Here is an 11,556-nt window from a genome sequence, read left to right on the forward strand (position 1 = left end):
TAGCGGGGCCCGGGCGCGCCGCCGCGGGCAGCGGGGCTGCCCTGCCGCCCTCGGCCTGGGCGCGGCGCCGGCCTGAGGGAGAGGGCGAGCGCGCGCCGCAACGGTCGCCTCAACGGTCGCCGCAGCGCTCGCCTCGCCTCGCCTCAGCGCAGTCGCCACGCCGGCAGCGCCGCGCCTGCTCCGCGGAGGGCGGGCCGCCGCCGCTCCCTCGCCAGGCGGGCGGAGTCGGTTGCCGGCAGGGCCCCTCCGGCCCCGTGCCCTGGGCGCTTAAGCTTTCCCCGCGCTCGGCGCCGCCACCGCACGGGCGGCCGTGCCTCTAGAGTGGCTGGGAACGGACACGGCTTCGTGCTCCTGTCATGGCGAGCGCTTCCGCTCACCTCTCAGGCTGAGGAATCGGACCGCGCCTCTGCCTTAAGCCATCCTGGAGCCTGCAGCCAGGCCTGTCAAATAGTGCAGGCTTCCGTCTGGGTTCGAGACTCCGGGGTACCAGCTGGCCCCCCTTCCGCCCAGCATGGAGCAAGTCCGGTGTGTCTACCTTCAAAGAGAGAGAGCTGCAGGGCCTGTGAGGTTCTTAGAAGATCTGGCACAGGAGCTGCAGAGCACACCCTTCTCAGGTGAGGTTTGGATGCTCCAGTGGACACGAGCTGCCCACACACGGCTGTGTAGACAGACGTTTGTCACAAGTGTTCTCACTGCCCATACCTGCGCTCTGGAGACCACAATGTGTAACACAGCAGTGGATCTACAGGCTTGGGGCAGGTATGACCAAGATGTGGGCGCAGGAGGGATTTTTTGCCTTCCTTAAGTTTTAGGTCACTGGGGACGTATGGTGGGAACTTTCTGATATTTCCACTGTAAGCACCACTGAGGGAAATCGCCATTCCATACATCTCCAGATTCTGTGTTGCAACCCTGCCAGTGTCACCAAGGCAGCCCTCTCCCTGCTTCTCTGTGGCCTTTTGGGGAACTGTCTGATAGAACCTCTCCTTTTTCCCACTTGTCCCTCTCTGTGTTCACCTAGAGTTGCCCATGTTAAACTAATCAAGGAGTTCCACCTGTATCTTTCTGTTCCTTGTTCTCTTCATGAAAGCCCCCAGTTTTCCAGCCCAACTCAAAATGAGTGGGCATACAAAATATAGGAACTTGGGTCTTGAGTCCAAATACACATTTAGCACTTCTGGTCCTCTTCAAGCTCTACAGCTCATTCCCCACCTGACACTGTTTTCACCCATCCCACGTACAGGCCCTGTGTGTTCACTCGGTGCACCTCCCGTATTAACATGCATACCTACAACACCCCCATCTCCCTTTTGACTTCCCAGCAAACACTCAGTATGCCATCTCTGGACCATAACTCCTTGCACACATTCAATCCCTAACCTGACTTCATTTCATGGCACAGCATCTTCATTCTCACTCTCAGCCTACATGTATATTGCTTGTAAAATGCCCAATTCCTTCTCCAGCTTACTGCCATAAACATCTTATGTGCTGAATCAAGCCAACAAACTGAAATAACATTCAAGCAATTTCCCGCCAAGTACACATTCTCATACACACTTTCCTGTATCACATCCCCTGCCAAACTCCAAAGAAAGTGTCCTGTACGCTCTCATCTCAACCCCTCCCAACTGTATCTCACACTGCTCTGGCTGTTGTGCAAGGAACTAACTTGACACCTGACATCCAAAGAGTTTTACCAGTCTTGTCTAATTTCTGGAATATACACCTTTGGGGTATCGTGCATGAGTTGGATTCAGCAGTTGCGATCTGTAGTGTTCGAGGACCAAACCTCAATATCCCCATCCACAGCATTAACCTGCACTAGTCTTACATTCCCTGATAGAGCTAAATAAATAGGTTTGGATTTCATTTAAGAACAACTGCAGGCCTAGCAGGGCAGATGATATAAACTCTCAAGAACTGCAAGTAAATCTTAGTCTTGAAAATTACGGTAATTATTGAATAATTGAATATGAAATGGCAAGAGTAGCAAGACTGAGTAGGTCATACCCTTTTGACCAGAGGAAGCCCTTAGTGCTTTTTTTTTTTCACTATTGCTGGCTGACTGTCTGAATTTGACTTTTCTTCTAGTCAGACCCTTGAGTTGAGGGTCCACATTTCTAATAGTGCAGTCCAAGAAGCAGATACAGTTTTTCCTACCTCTGTTGATTGTTTCTTCTAGTTTATCAGCATCGCTATTCTGGAGAATGAGTCCCGCTATCCAAACAGATTGGGTTAGGTCCTCAGCTGTTTGTGATCACTGGGGCAAACAGAGTGGTAAGACTAAGTATTAGGGTCTTGAGTGCACCAACAGGCTCTGCAACCTCTTCCCCCTGCCCTCAGGGGTTTGGCCGCCTGCCTGTGCATCAGGCCAGCTCTGATGTGGTGCAGCTGTGTGACCTTGGATCGGGCTGCTGAGAAATAGCCAAGCTGTGAGAAATTTCATCTGGGCCCTCCCTGCTGTGCCTTAGGAGCTGCCTTTAAGGACAAGACCTTGCTGTTTCCTGAACTACACTGTGCCCGGCCTGCTGACTTCCTGCTTTGACCTTGGAGCTGCCTCATTGCTGTGGATGTCTGGCAACTACTGGACTCACCCCTGTTACTGCTGCTGGACCTGCTCTGCTCTTCTTGTTCAGGTACTGTGGGACTGTGTTTCTTGTCAGTGACAAATGCTGCTCCAGGCTCACCTTCCCCTGTGCAGTAGCCACTTTTGCTGCTCCCTGATACCAAAAGCCCTGCGGCACAAGTGTTCTCACTGCTCATTTACCTCTCCAGCCAGTGGTGTGTGCTTAATATTGAACAAGCCCTGAAACACTCAATAAACTATTTCATATGCCAGTGGAAGTAACCTTCAGTAGCCATCCCCTCTCCCCTGCTGGGTGAGTGGCAGAAAGAAGGGCTTAATGTGTGATTCCTCTCACATTCCAACCACTGTGGTTTTATTTCTACTTCCATGCCATGTCTTTCATGTCCCTGAACCCACCTGCCTTGGAAGACCATTTTAAGAGACCTGTGTAGATAGCAAAGACTCTACTTCAAATTGGTGAAGAAGAACTAGTATTTCCAGAGATCTAGAAGGGGAAGGGGAGAGTACAAAAGAGGACAGATGCGACATTTATTTAGAAAACTTAATGCGAATAGTACTTAAAAAAAAAAAAATTAAAAAACTAAAAAAAAAAAAACAAACAAAAAAAGAACAGGCAAAAAGTTTTTTATGTGTGTTTTTCTTGTGCCTAAAAATCAGTTCAACATTTCAAACCTGGTGCTGTTTCAACATACCAAATTTCTTGGTGTTGAGCAGCAAACAACTGCCTTCTCTTCACTCTGGAGGTTACAGAGCACTTTTAAGTTAACTCCACAATTGCAGACCTATCCCTGCCCTTCAATAGAGTTGTCTGTCTGTCTGACTGACCCTCAGATGATTGTGATCATGGATCAGTTCAGTCCCTTACAGTCTGAGCTTGCGTGCTAATCTTTTGATTTACATCCCTTTATCTTTTCAGTGGAAAATGAATCTGAATAAGGTAGAATAGGGATGTTATTTCATTTTCCAGTTCCTATCAACATTCTGCCCATGGCTGCGTTTGGGAAGAGCTAGACATTTCATTTAGATTAGGCTAGAATACAGCCTATGAACTCTGCCAAACACAAATACCTGCAGTAATGTCCTAAGTCCTTGGGTGATAGTTTTAAGTTTTTGATTCTTTACTACAGTGCTTGAACAGAATAACCATGTAGATCTCAATGGATGGTTCTTTATATTATATAGAACATGAGGTGATGAAGGAGCTCCCTATGTCAAGAGATCCTTCTACAACAAAAGTGGCGCATCCTAAAGCGTGTAATTCCTACAGTGCTGCATCTTTAAGGGAAAGTTATCAACTGAGAAGAAAAAATACTGGTCACCACATATACTGCCTCTGAAAGCTTGGACATGAAGAAACTGGTTTTTTGTTGTTGTTTTGATGTGGGGATTGTTTGGTTTTTTCCCTTCAGACAAATAGAAGACAAATGCCAATGGCAAACTTGCTTCTAATTGCTTGCTTGTTTGACTTGATGTATGTTTCCCTCTGTGTCATTACATTTTGAATATCATGAAAAGAGAGGCAGGATAAGGCTGGAGTGATTGTAACAGTTCTAACACAGTCAGGGGTGCTTGTGTTTTCTGGGCTGATGTTATTAATGAATTAACAAAACAAATCAAACACTAATAAATACGAAATCACAGTAACTACAGAAGAAAGGAAAAACAACAAACCTCCCCACAGCTTCTAAGAAAGACAAAGACTGAATTTTGCCACAAAGCAATCAGAAGGAACTGAAGATTGTTAGCATTACTCTGCAAAGCCTGTGGGCCTTTCTGTTAAGTGAGCCATGGCTACCTGCTCACCCTTGTTACCATCCCAACGAGACACAGCTGCAGGGACCTCTCCTGCAATACAAGCCGCATCAATTAACTTGTCTGTGCCTTTTTTATTTTTAACTCTCCCTGCATTTTGTCTTGTAGGATTGTCCTTTTAGTTTTGTAACCCTCAAAACGTCCAAGGGGGGGGTCCAACCATGACACGGCTTCAGAATCCTGGTAAAACAGAGCATACTGGTACCCCCCAGTCCATTGTTTTTGCCTCATTTTATATTCATGAATGGACTTTCCCATTATAACAATTTTTTCCCCTCTGTGTTCAAAAGTATTCTCGTATGTTATTCCAGAGTGGCCACGTTTTCTAAAAGGTATTCCAGTTGCTTACTAATGTCATATCGGGATCTCTCTCTGAGAATAGTTATCTTTGATTTGAGAAGTTCATGCCTACAATGCCACATCTAGGGACATCCTATTTTTACAGATTATAGGAGTGGCTGCAATGGCCCTTTCATTCAAGTACACATTCACATATGAAGCAGCCAATTCCTGCTTTTTTATTTGGGTCTATTTTTGCAAGTAGCTTTTTCTGGGGAAAAAAAGGCATCTACATTATCAAGCTTGAGACGTGGAGTAGTGCAGTACAGTTTGTATCTTTACTGGCGCAGAGGAATTCCCAGTTCTAAGCCAGAAAGTTTCTTACACTGTTGTTGAACACTGAAATATAGAATGCTGTACAAACAGTTTTATAACAATGTTTGTTAGGTCCACCAGTTCTTTGCAACTGTGTGGGGTTTGTTGGTTGGTTGGTTTGGTGTTTTGTTTGTTTTGTTTAACTATCTGCTGCTTTTCAGAAACACCCAGCAAATAAACAAGAATCTATTTCTGTTTTGGATTCGCAAGGACTTGAGAATGAATATTCCCCAACAATTTTAAGGTCCCTGGGGTCTCAGTACAAAAACCACCCACTAAGTCACTATTGTTATAAGTTTTGCTTATTGTTCTCTACAAGCCAGTCACCCACAATTCACTTACTTCATTTGGGTGATATGTTTAAGGGGAATTTTCATAGGCTGAATTTGTAGGACATGTTCCCCAGCATTTATTATTCAGCACAGCTTTCTCCTTTAGTTCTCCTAGCACTTCACCAATTTGAAACAGGCTAGTGGGTGTAGCTGCAATAGCTTTTCTCCAGCTGTGCGAGCATGCCTGGCCTAATAATTGTTCTATTTGAATCAGCATCAAGTACGATCATGCATTTTGCATATCATATTAGATCTTTGGTAATCAAGTTCCTCCTGTTGTTATGAAATTGTGTAGGTATAAGCAGAAGTCATGGGGTTGATCTGTGCAACTCTGAAGTTCTGTCAGATGAGATGGATTCCTCCTTTTTTCCAGAACTGGACCTGAGAACTTTTACCAGATGCTAGAGGTGTTCTGTGTTGATCTACTTTGTATTTACGAAATTACCCTTTTCAGTTATTTTTTCCTTGTAGTGGTATTTACATGAACTTTGTGAGTAGACTTTATATTGTGGCTAATGTAAAAAATCTGTTTACCTTACCTTTCAAAAGTGTCACAGATTTCCAGCATGCAAGTTAGGAGCAGAAGGGTGTTGATAGAGCTCACAGCAGTCCATCTCCTCACTGAAGCTGTTTCTTTTTTTATGGTGTTGCCAAACAAAGAAATTAAAACTCTTCCAGCTTTCCCCCCCGCCTCACCGCCCCCAGATATAGTACCATACATCCAAAATCAACTGTTGTTTGTTTAGGCTGGGGGTTCTTGTTTTATGTGCATGCCAGGAAAATCTCAGGTCCTCTATCAACTCAGATGTAGTACCACTTTACTCCTGTTCTAGCTCTTACATGTGCTAGCCAGCTCAAGATGACGACTCTTTCCAAATCGCATAGCAAGAGCACAAAATTAATTTGGACAGCTTATTAAATTGTAATGATTGGGGGGGGGTGGGGGTGGTGGTGCTGAGCAAATTCTGCATTTGTGTAAGAGCTGGCCATTGAATTTTGCTTCCAGGAGCATCGTTCCCTTCCTCTGGTCATCTTCCCAACTGCCCACTGAGCTGTGAGGTTGAGAAGTACTACAGAAGCTCACACAGGGAGCCCCTCTCTCAAAAAATAGCTTGTTTTTAGCTTGGCAGTTTGTTTTATTATTATTATTAAAGCAGAAATACTCTGACCTCTCTCCTTTGGGTCTTAGTTGTAAGTGGGATAGAAAAACTGCTGGAAAACACTCATCTTACTTGTTTCCTTGACTGCCTCATTCGCCATCCAGGCAAATAAGTATTACTGTGACTTCCTAGATCCTAGGTGACTTCTTAGATCCATGTGTCCTCTGTGCAGCTTTTCTTTGACCAAAGCATTTCTGGTGTTCTGTAATGAAAAATCTTCTGCCTGATGACAAGTAGATTGTTAATCCCCTTGCCGCTTTTTCTTGTTTTTGAAGCTGGAAGCCCACAACTGCCTTCTTCAATAGACACTTTATAGTTACTCCCCTGACAAACACTTTATCTTCACTCAGAGGTCTTCTGACAGGCTTTTTTGAGAAACCAGTACAGACTATTTCACTATATCAGACAAAGAATATGAAGTTATCTTTTTTTTTAACAATGTAATGCCAGTATTTGATGATTGATTAAAATGTGCAATTCAGAGAATATCTTACCGAGACGATCTCATGTTGTACAGCATGTCTGACATGATCACAGCAGTCACTTCTGGCTCTAGTATCTACGACTCCAGTTTTGGCTTTGTATCTTGTCTGAGATCTGCTTATTTTTGTGAGTCCCCAGCTCATCTCTGGTGTGAGTTGTGAGTCGGTTCAGCACCTGGGCTTCCAGAAGTGCAGTAGTTTTGCCCGAACAGGACTTTCACTTCAGTTTGGTTTGGAACAGCACAAAGCAAGTAGAGATGGTCTGGGATTACCACTAAATATTCAAGCTGATTCTGAGCCAAACTGCTAATGTAGAAATACTGGTTCAGCTCTGCACGTATTCCAGTTTAATTTGGGTTTAGTGAGAATGCTGCTGTACATACTTTTCTGGGAACAAGAATCTGCCTCTTACACATCTGAGTTACCCCTCTGACTTAACAAATCAACCAACATTGATGACCTTGGGCTGTTTCTTACAGAAATACAAATTGATGATGGAATTAGTTTTTACTGACTACTTCTGTTTACCAAAAATAAACACAAATTACTAGTTGACTGAACATGGAAAAATTGAATAGCAGGAGACTGTTTTCTCATGGTTTAAAGTCCTCTTGTAACTGGATTTGGCTTCCAAATCCTTTTTCCTCTTTCACTGAATTGCATTGTGGGGGCTTCTTGAGAAACTGCCTGGACAATTTTTGCTTTCTGTTGCATCCCTGAGACAACATCTAACTTAACAATTCTAACAATATAGGACTGTAAGAATGACTCTGTCAGAACTAAGTCCAGTATCCCACTTCCAAAAGCAGGCACTGACAAATATGTAGGGAGCACTAATAATATTGTAAGAATATAGTGTTATTTTCCTCGCATAGTCTCCCAGCTTCCAGCAATTTGTGTCTCGGGGACCTCCAAAGATGGCAGCAACACCTTTGCATTTTATAGTCTTGGATAGATTTCTCCTCCATTGTTTTGTCCAGGTGCTTTCCAAACCCTTTTGGCACACAGGGTACCCTGTGGTAAGTAGTTCCTCAGTTCAGCTGTGTGGTATGGAGAAGTACCTCTTTGTAACAGATCATCCCTCTGCCTGTTCCAGCCGAAGCCTATAATGCTTGTGTTGGAATAGCTGGTGAATGGTCAATCCCCTGCCACCCCTTTCATGCCACTCCTGATTTTGCAGGTGTCTGTCATTCTACCTCAGCTGTCCCTTTTCCAGGCTGAGGACTATTCATTTGCTTCTTTTATAGAAATCACTTCACACACTGAATCAACTCTGTTCTTTTCTCTCTCTGTCTTTCTGGGTGTATATATATGTATGTGTATACACTAGAGAATATATAAAATCATATATGCATATCTCATTTTCAAGAGTGGGGCACAAAGTGCAATGGAAGACCAGAACTGCACACAGTGTTAGAGATGTAGATTTACCATAGAGGTATTCTGTGGCATAATGTGTCTTCTGTTTTGTTCACTTTTGTAATCATTACTAATATTCAGTTTGCTTTTGACCACTATTGAAAATGGAGCTGATGTTTTTGCAGAGGAATTGTGAACTTGTTCCTTTTGGTAACAGACAGTTCAAGGGTCCAACATGTATGTGTTCTTGCGATTGTTTTTACTAAGTCCCTTTTCCAGATCTTTCACAGTTGTGATGAACAGAATAGGTCCCAACTCAAGGAACAGAAGATGTCCCAGCTCAAGAGTCCTATGGGACTTGCTGGTAAAATGGTTTCACTGTGAAAATTCATTTTTTACTCTTTATTTCCTAAAAAACTGTTCATTCATGACAGGACCTTCCTTTTCATCCAATGACAACTTAGTTTCAAGAGCTTCTAATAAGTGACATTCTCAAAGGCCTCTGGAAATCCTAGTAATCATATGAATTGAATCTCCCTTGAGTATGTTTGACTTTATTAAATAATGCCATTAGATCTGCACGGCATGAGTTTATGTACAAAACCTGTGTCAACTCCTCCCCAGTATGTCCTATTTATTTACATGTTCACTAATACTGGTTTTAGGTTCAGTGTGGGTTTTTGGTGTAGTGTGGTGGATTGGTTTGTTTGTTTGTTTGTTTGTTTTTGCTATTTTGCTTCATAATTCATATTGGATTTACAGGTTTATAGTTTTATTAAATCCCTTAATGCCTGCCTTAAAAATTGGCACTGCAATAGCCACCTGCCATATCAGTTTTTAGCAAGAGACTTGATATTTAAGCTAGTTCATCTCTGAATTATCTTATAACACTGAAGTGAAAACAGTTTGGTCCTGGTGACTTGTTAGTATTAGTGTTAATGATTTGTTCTATAACTTAATCCCCTACTCTTCAGGATGAAACAGAACCTCCAATGTATCCCTTCATCAAATAACAAATAATTTTTTTGGCACAGAAACCTTCTCAAGTTCCTTTGCACTGAATTGAGATGTAAAACAAAACAAAAAAATACTTTTTTTTTCTGCAACGGTTGTATAGTCTCTGAGTAATCCCTTTAATCTTGATTTGTCTCCTTGCCAGATTCTCTGGCATGCTTTCTCTTCCTCATGTATTTGAAAAAGAATTTACTAGTTTTCATACTTCTAGCAAGTTGTTCCTAAAAGTATTTTTCGGCCTCTTCACTCTGTTTTTTATAGGTAACCTGCAACAGTTTACAATTCTGTTTTCCCCTATACTCCTGTATTGGGCAGAACTTCAACTATTTGAAGAATGCCTTTTTGCTTCTAGTAACCCCCATTGCCATGCTATTATGCATGCCAACTTTCTCTTCCAGGACGGGGTCTTTCTGAAACCTCTCTGTTCCCAGAATGCAGATTTCTAACCTTTTTGCATGTGACCCATGTTCTGAATAGTGGTCATTTTAATTTCTAAAGTTGCAGAATTGCTCTTCACATTTATTTTTAATGAAGAAGCTATTGTAGCCAGCCTGAATGATACTTAACCAACCTGCAGCATACAAGTATTTCCCACTGAGGGACAGTGGAGGTTTTTCCTTCAAACATCCCCTGCTATCTGTTTCCTACTGGGGCTATTTCATGATCAGGGAGAACCCAGGCTTCCTGGTTTTGGACTGAGCCTGACTGGGGAGTGTCAAGTGCCTGTTTAGCTGCTGCAGAGGAGCAGCTATCTCACAGATAGGCAGGAATGCAGCTAACACCTTGCAGTTACTCCGGCTGGAAACTTTACAGGCTGAAACAGTCTCGTGCTAGGTGGGGTGTGGGCTGAGGTACTCAATGCCATCCCTGTCTTGGTCTTCACTGACAAGATGTCCCCAGGCCTTTGTGCCTAGAGGCAGGGCTCAAGGAGAGGGGCTACCAGTAGTGGAGGATGATTGAGTCAGCAGTTACTGAGAAAGTTTGACACACGGCCTGGGGCACCAGAGAGGATGACCCAAGTGTGCTGAGAGAGCTGGCAGGTGTCATAGCAAGGCCACTATCATCTTTGAAAGGTCATGGAGATCAGGGGAGACCCCTGACGACTGGGGAAAGGCTGGTGTTACATCCATCTACAAAAAGAGTGGGGAGGATGATCTGAGGGATTGTAAGGCAGTCAGCCTCAATTTGGTCTCTGAGGAAGACTGTGGAGCAAGTCTTCTGGGATGCCTTTTTTGGGCACATAAAGGAGAAGGTGATTGGGAATAGCCAGCATAGATTAACCAAGGGTGTGTGACCAACCTCAGTGCCTTCTAATGATGAGATGACTAGTTCTTTGGATGAGGGAAGAGCAGTGGATGTCATCTACCTTGGCTTAGGCAAGGTTTTTGACAGGATCTCTTACCGTACAGTTGTATCCAGGTTGGGACATCCTGGTGAGGAGGGATAGCATGATGGTGAGGGGCTGGAACTCTTGCCCCAGGAGGAGAGGAGAGGCTGAGGGACTGGCCTTTATCATAGTTAGCCTGGAGAAGGTTTCGGGAACAGCCCTAATAGCTGCTTTCTGGTACTGAAGAGCCTGTCTGTCTCCTCCCTAACCTCTCTTTATTTAAGTGCATAGTCAGAGGACAAGAGACAAGTTGTCCTAAACTGAAATAGGGTAGATTGCTACTTAATAGAAGCGGTGGGAGGGGAATTAGTTTCCCCGTGAGGCCAGTCAAGCACTGGAACAGGGACTGGGAAAGGTGTGCCAGCCTCTGTCCTTGCAGATTTCTATGATCCAACTGACAAAGCCCTGAGAAAACTGGTATGAATTCAGTGTTGACTCTGTTCTGAGTAGGAGGCTGGACTGGAGCCTGAGAGCCCTTCCAAAATGAATTGTTATACGACAGCTAGTATATGCTATGTAATCCAAGAATTTCCATTCTTGGAGATTCTTCTTCAGACTTACCCTTGTGATATCTATAGGGCCATGCTCGTGTTCTTCTTCATGCTTAGAATATGAACACGTAAGGCAATGTTCACCTACCGCTACTTCAGTTCTTTTCAACTGACGGGTTATTTCTTGGTGGTCAGCATCTGAGGTGGGCAACAGGGGTAACAAATTGTCTGGTATACGGATGGCTGCGTTTTTAAACCAGAGAACTGCCTGGGAA

General features: G+C 43.8%; 1 long non-coding RNA gene across 2 annotated transcripts; it reads left to right on the plus strand.

Annotated features, from left to right (window-relative positions):
• The first annotated feature begins 23 nt into the window (after positions 1-23).
• Positions 24-5,254, plus strand: LOC142085727 (uncharacterized). 2 transcript variants are annotated; one of them, XR_012674798.1, is made up of 3 exons: positions 24-614; positions 2,475-2,639; positions 3,773-5,254. It is a non-coding gene; the product is annotated as an uncharacterized LOC142085727 (long non-coding RNA). The 2 variants fall into 2 exon arrangements; XR_012674799.1 differs by lacking the exon at positions 3,773-5,254 and adding an exon at positions 3,718-3,735 and having other exon boundaries at positions 117-614.
• The last annotated feature ends 6,302 nt before the right edge of the window (positions 5,255-11,556 follow it).

The sequence above is a fragment of the Calonectris borealis genome, chromosome 9 (genome assembly GCF_964195595.1).
Source record: "Calonectris borealis chromosome 9, bCalBor7.hap1.2, whole genome shotgun sequence".
NCBI lineage: Eukaryota > Metazoa > Chordata > Aves > Procellariiformes > Procellariidae > Calonectris > Calonectris borealis.